Genomic DNA, 13,299 nt, shown 5'->3' with positions numbered 1-13,299 from the left:
CGTCACAGTAGACCAACTGTCTTTCTTTGCCTCCTCCTCCTTAGATGGCAATGTTTCATATGTCAAGCACACCGATGCTCCTTGTGAGAGTGTGGGGGCAGGACCTTTTAAAGATTTTGTCTTAATGGGAACTTTTACCCTCCCATCTCCTCATGTTGCCTCTGTCAACATGATCTCGGTCAAATCTGATCCTTGGGTCATACCTTCACCATATCTTGTTGATACCTGGGGTGAGGTTATTCCACTTAGTCCTGCCAAAATCAATTATGTGGAAATTGTTTCAGCCTTAAGTTCTGTATCCTCTGATTTTCCTATTTCGAGGACATCTCTTGATACGTATTCTCAATCCCCATGGTTTGGTGCTTCAGAATCACCTGATCCCTTAGCCAAGACTTTTCTTACTGACGAGAGTATCATGGAAGTAATGTCTCTGAAGGAACCACCTTGGAGCAATACTCATCATCGTTCCTCATTCTTGCCTAGCCCGATAGTCATGTTTACTTGTCTCAAAGAGTTCTCTTCTTAGTTTCCTTCCCTACCGCTTCAGGGCCAATCATGACTCATGAAGTATGGTCAGAAGGTTTGGGTAACATTACCCAAACGATGACAATTGATATTTTTTTCAAGCCTCATGTCGTTGAAAATATTCATATCAGGGTAACTTGTTCTCCAGATGAGATCAAGATCTATACTCGTCTGTTCCAAGAATTTTGTGATGTGCTTGCATGGTCATATGAGGAAATGCCTGACATTGATCCTAGCATCATCGTGCACGAAATACCAAGTTATCCTCACGCGAAACCCGTTCGCCAACGACTCCTCCTAGTTCACCCTAGGAAAACAGTGGATATCAAGGGTGAAGTTGAAAAACTTCTCAAAGCTGGGTTCATTTATCTGATCCCTCTCACAAATTGGGTGTCAAATATTGTAATGGTGGCAAAGAAACAAGGTAGGATCCATGTTTATGTTGATTACTATGATCTCAATCGTGCCTATCCTAAGGATAACTATCCCACTCCCTTCACTGATCAGATCATTGATGAATGCGCTGGGAACAATTTTTTTTTCCTTTATGGACTTTTTTCTGGTTACAACCAGACTAACATTGTGTTGGTCGATCAAGAAAAGACAGCTTCTATCTGTCCATGGGGTACTTTCGCGTACAAAAATCTCCCTTTTGGGCTAAAAAATGCTAGGGCTATGTTTCATAGGGTGGTGTCCTATGTGTTTCATGACATTCGAAGCATCGTTCAGCCTTACTTCGATGACCTTCCCACTCATTCTCGTAAGCACCATGATCACCCTGATCATCTTCGACAGATTTTTCTTTGCTGTAGACACTATAACATTCAGTTGAATCTGCATAAATGTGTTTTCTGTGTAAAATCTGAATGACTCCTCGTCTTTATTGCTTCTAAGGAAGGCATTCACCTTGATCCACTTAAATTCGAGGCCATTGTTAATTTATCCCCTCCATCTTCGTTGGACCAACTGTAGAACCTACAGGGAAAAGCAATTTCCTCCATTGTTTCGTACCCAATTATGTTGAGCTATCTTCAAGGTTTACCCAGTTGCTCAAGAAAGGAATGCCCTTTTTTTGGGATGAGATTGCCCAAAAGTCTTTCGATGACCTTAAGGTTGTCCTCATAAATGCTCCTTTGCTGCATCCCCTAGATTATCATCGTGATTACTTCCTTTATCTAGTTGTAGCCTCTAGTACCATTGTTATGGTGTTGGTACAAGATGATGATGAAGGTAATGAACATGTTATTTACTACCTCAGTCGCAATATCCTCGACACCGAAACGCGTTATGCCCATGTCGAGAAGTTGGCTTTGGCTGCCATATAGGTTGTTCAGCGCTTTTGGCACTACATTCTCTTACGCACTACTACTGTGATTTCTGAATGCAACCCCATGACCTACATCCTGACTCGTTAGTTGCTGGGGGGCAAGTATTCTAAATGGATTGTCATCCTTCAAGAATTCGATTTGGTGTTTACTACTGCCAAATCTAAGAAATCACTAGTTTTTGCCGAGTTTATTTGCTCCCTTCCTTCTATGTCTCTCCCTGTTGGTGCAAATGAGCTGCTCCCAGACGAGACTCTTTTCCGGAAAAGCACCCTTGACCTGTGGTATGGTGATATCATTGTGTATCTCCAAACGTCCACATTCTAGTCCGCGTTGACTAAGGATGATCGCCGACATATTTAGCATCACTCCCAACCCTACTGTATTATTAGAGATACTTTATATCATGTCAGTGTCGATTCAGTTCTTCGTCGATGTCTTACTCTCGAGGAGGCTAAGAGAGTTCTCAATGACTACCATTCTGGGTCATGTGGCAGTCATATGTCTAGCTATGCTACTGCTCAAAAAATCCTTGGCACTGGTTATTTCTGGTCATCCATATTTAAGGATTACATCCTTCTCGTTCGCAAGTGTCATGAATGCCAAATTTACCAGGGCAAGATGTGCTCCCTGCCTGCTCACCTACACCCCGTCATTACCGTTGGTCCTTTTTCCAAATGGGGCATTTAGTATATGACATATAAACCTCGTTTGGCCGGGGGGCACGGTTATATTATCGTTATTGTGGATTATTTCACCAAATGGACCGAAGTGATGCCTACATACTCTGCAGACAGTAAAACGGCGGCTCAATTTCTATTCAATCACATTATTTCCAGGTTCAGCGTACCTCAAGCCATTGTCACTGACCATGACTCCCATTTCCAAGATTACATGATGGCTGAGCTGACCTCTACATTGGGTTTACACCACGATGGCTCAACCCCGTATTTCCCTCAGGCCATTGGTCAAGTTGAAGCTGTGAACAAAGTTTTGGTTACAATGCTTGAACATACTATTGGGGTGCATAAGTCAAATTGGCATCTCATGTTGTTTTCAGCCCTGTGAGCTTACAGAACCTTGACCAAGGATGCAACTAGTTTCACACCATTCCAGCTAGTCTACAGTCTAGAAGCAACGTTACCGATTGAGTGTGAAATTCCTTCACTCAAGCTAGTTGTCGAACTTCTCCCCGAAACATCACCTCAAGAAGAGTGCCTCTTTTATTTAGAATGGCTGGATGAGACTTTTCATCTTGCTACTTTGGTAATCGAAGCACAAAAGAAATGATTCAAGTACCATTTTGATCAGTCAGTTTCCCATCGCGCGTTTTTTGAGGGTGACTTGGTTTTACTATATGATCAAGCTAATGGTAAGCTAGGAAAAGGCAAGTTCAAACCCATGTGGCATGGGCCCTACATTGTTAAACAAGTGCTGCAAAAAGGGGCCTATGAGCTAATTGATTATGAAGGCAATCCTCTAGACAAGCCCCGAAATGGGCTTTATCTCAAAAATTATTATGCTTAGGTCATCTTGCATGGTTACTTGTGTACATTAGTGTGTCATTCATTTTTGTGCAGTGTGGTTTGCTGTGTTAGTTTTCAAACAACTTTCCTTTTTACTATGTTTTTCCCTGCTTTGCAGATGTCTGTGACTCCTCACATCGGTTTCGCTGATGGTGCTTTCATTAGTACCCGAAATCTATCCTCTACGGCATGGGCCATTTATGACCCTCATGGTGAGTTAATTGATCTTCAAGGTATATTTTTAGGTCATACAGATAATGACATTGCTGAATAAAACAAAGTTATAGAATTATTGTTAGAGGCCATTGCTCTTGACATTCGGGAATTGGTTGTCAACCTGGATTCACAACTTGTTTTCCTTCAACTCAACGGGAAATATTCTATTAGAAACCCTCGGATATTGAGAATGTATCTATGTATTGATCTACTGGAAAGAAATTTTGATTACATTACATATCATCATATTCCCATACACATGAAAACATTAACAGATGCATTAGCTAATTATGTGTAGAAATAGGAATAAACAGTATGGAAATAGAGCTTAAGGACTTGGCTCTTACCTGCAACTGACGACTCAGCGAATGACCTCTCGGATCTCTAGCAATCTGCTCCGGAAAGATTAGGGTGAAAGTGGGTAAAAAGTTTTTCACAACAAGGTAAAATGGTAAAAATTATATATTTTTCCCTCCTTTTATTCATTTTTCATGAAATATTAGGGTTTTAAAGTATTTTTGACCTATTTTGCCTCAAGAATTAGATAATGCATTTTACCTTTTGTGCAACAACAAGTGATGGATGTTCGACGATGGTGTCGAGTCATGTTTCAGCTCTTTTCTCGACTTGTAAAACTCAAATGAAAAGATTGTCGAGTATTTTTCCCTTTTGACTCGTAAAAGAGAATAAAATGGGGGGTTTGCTTTCAAGCTCTTTTACGACCCTTTAAACATGAAAAGATTTCCAAGCTCTTGTCATTTTGAACTCATTAACGAATGCGAAATTTCATGCACCTAGTATACGTTTACCCCTTTTTGGGGCTAGGATGCACTATTTACGAAAAAGGTACTCCTTGACTAAAATGGTCAAGAAATTCTCTCAAGTATTATTTTCTAGCTTTTCGGGCTTGAGAGGCACAAATGTATGAAAAGGGACCATGAGGAGTTTTCTTTTCCATGTCTTTTTGAAACTCTCTAAACATGAAAAGGATACTGAGTTGCACCTTTGTCGGACTCATTAAAACATACAATGACATCAGATTTGTCACCATGACAAACATGAGCTTCTCCTTCGTAGGGGTCATTAAACTTACTAGGTCGAATTCATCTGAAGGATGAACTTACAGTGCAATCATATGCCATCCCCTTCAGTCTTGCAATTAAAAAATAATTGGGGTACCTGCCAGAAATGGTGGCAGAAAATTTGGAAATTCAATCAGTCGTGTCAACTGCTCACTCTTGAACATGACACTTTCTGCTTCGTGTCAGGTTGGGATATCCTCACTTCATCTTCAACCTTCCTAGGTTGGGCCATTTTTGCCTTCCATTTGATCTCCTCCACGTCATCATGACCACTGATCCTCTGGATCCAAAAGTTGCCAAACTTCCAGTCATGTTGTCGATATGTTTAAGAGTTGTACTTCTGCAGTTACACTTACCTTTGATTCTCTGTATCATCCAAAATCATTTTTCATCTCTTTGCCTCGTGTCAATGATGTGGGATAAATTATGGCCCTCCTTCGACATGGTCGCTTCCTGTCAACTTCATCTCATTATCGAGGAAGTTGACTGAGAGACTCCCTTCCAGTACCTTATAGCTTGCATGCCCTAATGGCAAGTACTTTGCACTCGATGACAAGTTCACATCATTGGCTTTCGATCGGGTGTTTTCACGAGTGTTCGACTTCACTTCCTTTATTCACATTTTGTGAATTGTGTTGATAGTACCTTGAGGACCATTTTCATTATTAGTGGTTTCTCTCGTGCTTGTTAACATTTTACATCATTTGTTGGTAATCAAGCAATTTTCTAGCATGTTTGGCATCAACACATCTATTCACGTGTTAGAATTTGTACTTTGATCTGGTCGTGTCGGAGCATAAGACCCTAGGCTCAGATTAAAAAAGTCCAGGTTGCAAGGCAGTGTGACATGATTGTACTGATATGCATGTCTCTCTCAGATGGATGGCTACGACCATACCATGAGTTCTCATATGTGATGCTTCTCATTATTGGATGGCTGCGACCATACCTTGGTTTCGATATGATCCTCTTTATCAGATGGCTGCACCCATACCTAGATCCATTTACATGATCATTCTTTGGATGGCTATGTCCATACCACGATTCATGTATCATTTGGTAGAGTTTTTAGTAATGTATATGTATTTGTACTTTCTTGTAGGTTTTTCGATGATAGAATCCAGTTCCCCGCACTGATTCATAAAGCATTTCACCCCTCACTGTAGTTCGGCCTTCAAGCTTTAGGGGGCATCTATTACACAGCATTTTGTCATTGTCCTTGTACTCCCCATTCCATGATCCTGGAGGACCTCTATAGTGAACCCTATATGCTTTCCCTTCATGAAGAAACTCCCATTGTGCCCCTCATCATGAGTAGAATAATTTCCTTTTACATCATTTCTTAAAATCTTCTGTTTTTCCCAGTTTACAAGACCAGCGCTAATGACCCGTGTCCTCCTCGCGCCAATATGCAGGGTTATAACTATCCATAAAGCCGACTAGAGCGACTGAGACTTGTTTTAGTCATGCCGATCCTCTTTTGGAAAGTTTTTTAAATAAGGAGCTGAAGCTTCCAGCTCTGGAAGCTTTGTAATGGAATTCTGGTAAATGGTTAGGTCGAATGGAGTTGAGAAGATCAGTTTGGGCTCCTTTCCCCTATTAGGATGGAACTATCTCAAGAGATAATACATTCTCCCTTGAGAAGAGGAACCATCTCCCTTCCACCCATGCTATATAAACCTCCCCTTTTCCCAAGCACAAGCTAGTTCTAATTAGGCTTTGGTTGAAGTTTTGATTGTGGAGTAAATAGCAAGTTATTCATAGTTGTATCTCTCTGGTTGTGTGTGAGGGAGAAGTGTGAATTTGGTTTAGTGTGAAGACTAAAGGGAATAGCCTTAAAACTACCATTGTTAAGGCCATCATGGAATGCTAACAGAAGTGTGTGGGAACGTGGATTTGTCCGAGGAGAACAGTGACGTCAAGACAACGGTTGTAATCTCTTCTTGATTTAATATATATGCAAATATCTATTGATTTCCTACATAATATGTCATCTCACATGTTTATGGCTTAATGTTTCTTGACTTATTAAGTAGGTTGAATGCAATTTGTCTATTATCATTGTTGTTGTTTGTTGTTGTTTACTTGTTTCAGGTGCTCGAAGAAGGAAACGAGAGATAGTTGGAGTGAGGAAACAAGGTCATCACCAAACGGGATAAGTGTACTAAGAGGTAGGCCCTCTTAATTGGTTCTAACCTAAGGAAATCTTCCATAGAATTTCTTGTTTGTGGCTAGACCCGCTCTCAGGCTAGAGAAATTTTTTGTGTCCGCACTTAGAATTTTACTTCACCACAGGTAATCTTTGACTGCAATGACCTGTTGATCCTACCAAAGGAAAAACTCATCATCAAAAGTCATCCTAGGGACCTAACCGCCCCTAGGTGTTTCATCAAGTCAATCCATCTTCCCATTGGTGGATCTCTCGAGCTATTGATGGTAGATAATACCTTGGGACAAATCCCAGGTGCTCTCTCAAAAAAGAACAAACATAAGATAGTTTCATGTTCGAAATTATTCATTTGACCCTTCTGAATGGAAGTGAGTTGTTTCTTCATGTTGGTTAGAAGAGGTGTACACCAATCAAAGACAGTAGTGAGTCAATCCACTGCTAGGCTCATGGAAACACATGAAGCCTGATGTAGAGCAGCATAACCGTTTACCCTGGCTATGGTAAATAGTAGGATTCTCAATGATAAACTCTCTACATACTTGATTGGAATCTGACTTCCAACCTTTTCAGGGTTTCCTAGACAATATATACAGATGTAGTCTTCTACACTGAGGCTACCGCTCATCCTTCCAGTTGAGTGCACTCTCTCCCCCCTTCAGGAAATACCTATAATGGAATAAATGTCTTCTATCTCGATCCTTAGGGGCATATGATCAATCATGAATGCATCATCTTCTGCACTCCAGTAGTGAATCAACATTTCAAGAAATCAAGTATTCGCCTTCATGTTTGGAATTTTGAAGAATTTTAACAAACCACATCCTCTCAAAACATCTAATGTGTTTTGATCCTCCATCACTTGGTTATCAATGGCATTGTGCTCTCTTTCACGCTAGGTAATTATCATCTGGCAAGAAAAGATGTTTCATATCATTAAATCCATGTTTGAAATTTTAAACTCGTGCACATGCGGGTTTACTTTTTACATAGTCGCATATAGGGCCTTCGTATAAGCAGCTTACCTATATCGAACCCGCATGTACACAGAGTTGAAATTTTAAAAATAATTTCCTATGGTCAAATTTATGAAAAAACATCTAAAAAGCATAAAAAATTATAACAAGTATGATTAGAGGGTTACCTGGAAGATTTGAAGCAATTTGAACAGTTGAATTTGACAGAGGAAGCTTGCTTGAGTTTTTCTCCATAGCTCCTTGCTCAAAACACAAATGAGAAAATTGTGAGTCCAAAGTCCTTATATAGGTTGAAAAATGAAAATTATTTTTTCTAAACTTGATTTTTATCTTATGGACTTTTTGACCTTTTGGCTTGGAGTGTTGGGAATGGGTTGTTTTTACAAGATATTTTGGAGACTTTTTTGAGATATTGCTTCGGTTCCATGACTACAGACCCGTCATGGAAGGTATTGTGTTCTTACTGGAATACAAGTTAGGGAATATCACTTTCCCTACATTTTGCATACTAGCCTCCATACTGCGATATTTTTTGCCATAGGGTTGACCCCATCATGTCTTGATTCACAAACCATTTTCACTCACCAACTTATAAAATCATGATATGATGGTAGAGCCAACCTTTACATGGGAATCTTAGTTAGATCCTCGCTAACATATGTTGCCCATGCTGCTATATTGAGTAGGCTCGAGAGTCCTCTTTAGTCTCGCCATGACTTGTGCATTGGAGACTCATTCTCTTTCTTCTTCGCTATTTTCTAGCTTTATACCCTAGAGGTTCCTTTGTGTTGAGTTGTACTGCTGCATTGCATATTGACCATTTGCACTTTTTGGCCTTGAGTCGGCTTCACTTGGACTCGTGTTTAAGCCACTTTTTGACCATGTCTTCTACGAAATCAACGTTTTGATCCCTTAGCCTCTACAACGTGACATCACCTTTTACCCGTGGAAAGAACATTCCTTTGAGTGTCATTGACCAGTTTCGCCACCTCGCATTGAGCATAGAAATGTTCCCCTCCCGAACTAGAGCATCTTCTTTTTCGACACTGGTTCTTTCCACTGTACTATAGCATTCTTTTATTCTTTTCTAGGATTCATAAATATCAAAAAGACAATAATATATAGCCTTAACCTTGGTATTGAGTCAATACTCCTCCTATTGGTTATCTCTTCCAATCATATGTAGAGTTTGTTTATGCCTCCTACATGACAAGCTTATACAAAGTTATCATATGCTGCCATGTAGTCATAGTTGAGTCGTGATTTTGTTCAAGGGAAGTAAACCTGAGTCGACCTCTCTGCAGTGTCTCTTGACCTATTTTTTAGTCTGTCATCCCTAGTTGTCAGAGTCATGTTTGTTATCACATCAGCTATTCGGTCCTTTGCTCGTGCTGGTTTGAGAAGGTCTCTATTGAATACTTGCTGGCGGGTCTTGCTCTTATCGACTACGACAAATTGCTCTGAGAGTCGATCTAGAGCTGCACCCTTGCCCTATTTTCATTATTGATAGGTCACCTTGTGCTCAACATCGATCAGTATCATGGGTCTTTGACTGAGTGGTCTCTATTGTGTTCGACATCAGCTTTCATTATCACACATTGGGATTCGTGCAATACCTTGGTTTCCATTTGACCCTATTGGTGGATTCCTCGCCTCTGTGTTAGCTTTTATTATTGGTTGGTTCCGAGGGTTTCTATCGTGTGTTAGCTACATCTTGTGTGCACCAAGAACATGCTTCGGTTGGGTTACTACATCTTTATTCTTTTGATTCCTTCCACATCATTGGCCTACGGGTTACACTCGTGCTATATTGATGAAGGATGCCTTAATGCCTTCCTTCTAGCGGATCTTTTCCCATCAACTTCAGCTCATTTATCTGGGAATGAGATCTAGAGTTCATTTGGTAGTACCTAAGGGTTTGTAGTCATAGTGGCAGACTCCTTTGCTATCGGTAGTGAGAAAACATCATTGTCTCCTGATTGATAGATTCTTCCAAGTGTTCGATTACAGCGCATTTATTCGCACTTGTTAGATTGTACTGGCTACCTTGGCTCTCATCATCATTATTAGTGAGTAGTCTCACGTTTGTTAAGAATATACATAAATTACCAGTAATCAAACGATTTCTCACATGGTCGAATTCATATCATTTATTCCCATTGTGTAGAAATGTACCACGACGGTCGGTGAAGACCTTGGGTTTGCATCAACATTTCTTAGTTCACTTGTCAGTTTCTCCTATTGCTGCTAGTTGACACCATCCACCTTGTATGTTGCAGTTCCTTACAGTGATATCCTATATGTTGGCACCCAAATTGCAATGTAATACAATTTATTCCACCATTTGACTTGGTAATTTTTGGATCAGCTTTATGACTTCAGTGATCAGCTTCATACTTCAGCATCATTGATCATCTCTTTATATGTGATATTCAGACATGTACTTACTTGGGTATGATTGGATGATCCATTATGTATTTTCAATTCCTTCATACTTGTATGCATATTGGATCCGCTTTTGTACTTGACATGCAGACATGCTTTACTATCTCTGAGCATGGGTAGGCCCGCTTCAGACATCAGTTTCATTCTTATCTCTTTCACTGGCTTGGCAGCACTACTAGTAAAAAGGTCATTGGTGAGGGTCATCCTTGTGATGGACCTTTAAGGTCCGTCACCAATGTCACATATGGTGACAGTATTTAGAAAAGTGTTGTTGTAAGTGTATATAGTGATGGTCCTTTATGATTTGTCACCAAAGCCATTTTCAATGACACTTTTGGTGAGGGTCGTTAAAGGCCCGTCACTAATTCTCTCTTTGGTGACACTTTTGGTGAGGGTCGTTAAAGGCCCATCACTAATTCTCTCTTTGGTGACACTTATAGTGACGATCTTTTATTGATCGTCACCAATGATATTCTTAGTTACTTTTGGTAACGGTCAATAAATGTTCATTGCCATTTATCATTCCAATGAGTTTTTGATGATGCTTCATGCCTGTGATGGAACTTTAAGGTCCATCAACAATGTCACATATGGTGACGGTCTTTAAAAAATCATTGTTGTAAGTGTATATGGTGATGGTCCTTTAAGGTTTGTCACCAAAGCTATTTTCAGTGACACTTTTGGTGAGGCTCATTAATTTCTCATCACTAATTCTCTCTTTGGTGACACTTTTGGTGAGGGTCATTAAAGGACCATCACTAATTATCTCTTTGGTGACACTTCGAGTGACGATCTTTTATTGGCCCTCATGAATGCTCTTTTTGGTTACTTTTGGTGATGGTAAAAAAATGTTCATCATCATTGAACATTCCAATGAGTTTTTGATAACGTTATGTACCTGTTACTATATTTTTTGTCAAAATATAATGATTTAAGACCATTGTTGTGGAGTCTTTTTCATTATGTGTCCAAGGTCATAGTGGTTATAAAAGCCAGTCAATTTGTTAAGAAGTAATTAGTGTGTATCATTTCCCTCAAGTCATAAGAATATAGTCTTCCTATGAGTCAACACATGATTCATCTATATTAGGTTTATTATCTAGCAAATTTCCTTTAAATAAAGTTCCATTAGTGTGTGTAGGAACTATATTATTTAATACATAATGAAGCTCTGTCAATTCTATTAATGAGAGAGACCTAGCACTCCTCAATACTCATGGCACACCTTAACATGCTTTGGAACAATACACTAACATTCCTTGGCACCTCACATGTCTTAGAACATATTTGTACTTGGAACATATTAATACCTAGAACATTTGCCATGAGTAGGATGCCAAAGCACATGTTGGCATGCCATAGCATAACATAGCACTCCCTTATCATGTGTTGGCATTCCCTTTAGTCCCTAGCATGCCTTGGAACTCCTTGGCATAATATTACATTGACAAAAATTAGCATTTGGCACACATTGGCACTTGGCATGTATTGGAACATATTATTAGTGTGCCTAGCATGCCCCTTTTGAAAAATATAAAGTCCTAACTTATTAACCCTCTTATGTGTTCATTTCCTTTCATTTTAGCTTGGTTATTCCTTTTGTTGCCCTGAAACTCCTTGACGCATAGTGGCATACTCCGACACCCTACACATCCTAGCATGTCTTAGCACTTGGAATGCCTTTGCACTATTTGGCACATGTTAGCACACCCTAGAACTACCTAGCACACTCTAGCACTTCTTGACATTCCCTGATATTCCCTAGCATGCCTTACACGTTCTTAGCATACCTTGTCACTCCCTCCTTGGCATGACAACTAGCACTGATTAACACTCCCCAACACACCCTCATATTCATTCACTTCTGTTAGCCCCCTAATTTGCTCTCTTTTTGCCATTTTCCCCTTCCTAAATCATAACCATTTACTGTTGTTTTACCTCTCTTATACACCCTCATCTTGCACCAGTCCAAGAATGGTGACATATTTCGTATGCCCTTTATTTTTCATATTTTTAACTTAACTTAGCATTAATTAATCTTTTATTACATGATTTCTTGCTTATAATCACTCTTTGTAACTTATCGATATCTCCAATGTTTATTTGATAGTCAAAGTACTTACCGTGACCACTGATCCTAGTGCAGGATCAGATCTTGCACTGGTGCCAGCACAACAAATCCTTGCAGCAGATCCGAACCTCCTTGATCACCGCCTCGTTTTGAGCAGCTTCAGCCACGATAGCAAGATCAATCTAAAGGCATCCAAGCTTCAGCCATGATAGCAAGATCGATCCAAAGGCAGCTGAGATCGAATTTATGATGAATGAACAGCTGGAGGTTGGCTACGGCCAATTTTGTTAAACTGTCTAATTTTGAAGGCCGAAAGCTAAATTCTGCATTTTGTTATGTAATTGGTTAAATGATCTATTTTGGCCTTTGGCCAAATATCTATATAATGAAGAATGTAAATAGGATGAGATAGTTTTTTTGGATAGAAATTTTGTATAGAACAGAGACACAGCTAGAGAGGCGGTAACAGGTTGTTGTATTTTGTTATCACCCAAATTTGGGTTGGACGATGTATTCACGCATGTATTTGCTTCAGTGAATTAATAAAAAGGGAGCTCCGCCTCATGTTTTATAAATTGCATTTATGTGTTTAAAGCTGATGAATTAATTAAAGTACTGAGTAGCATTTTCATTTGAAAGGGAAATGCGCTAGTTGGCTAGGGCCCAGCCAACCCAACACGTTTACCCTATTTCTTGTTTCTTGTAATTTATGTTTATATTGTCAAGTGTGATTCAATTTCAAGCACATGCAATCCTGTCTGAGTGAAAGTGGATTTGTTGTGTGAAGTAGCTAAATTTCCTTTTTCTGCACCTGATTTCATATTGGTTTTCCCTGCCTGGTCCAAGCAGAAGAAATAAACCTGCACCAGTGCACGTTGGTGTGATATTTCCTTTTCTGCAGTTTTGTTTGGTTGGTTTTCCCCGCCTAGTCCAAGCAACAGAAATGAACATGCACCAGTGCATGT

The sequence above is a fragment of the Pinus tabuliformis genome, chromosome X (assembly GCF_031772625.1).
Source record: "Pinus tabuliformis cultivar Carrire ecotype Pingquan chromosome X, CPIR1, whole genome shotgun sequence".
NCBI classification, from domain to species: Eukaryota; Viridiplantae; Streptophyta; class Pinopsida; order Pinales; family Pinaceae; genus Pinus; species Pinus tabuliformis.
The sequence above is the reverse complement of the archived record's forward strand: the minus strand, read 5'-3'. Positions refer to the sequence as shown.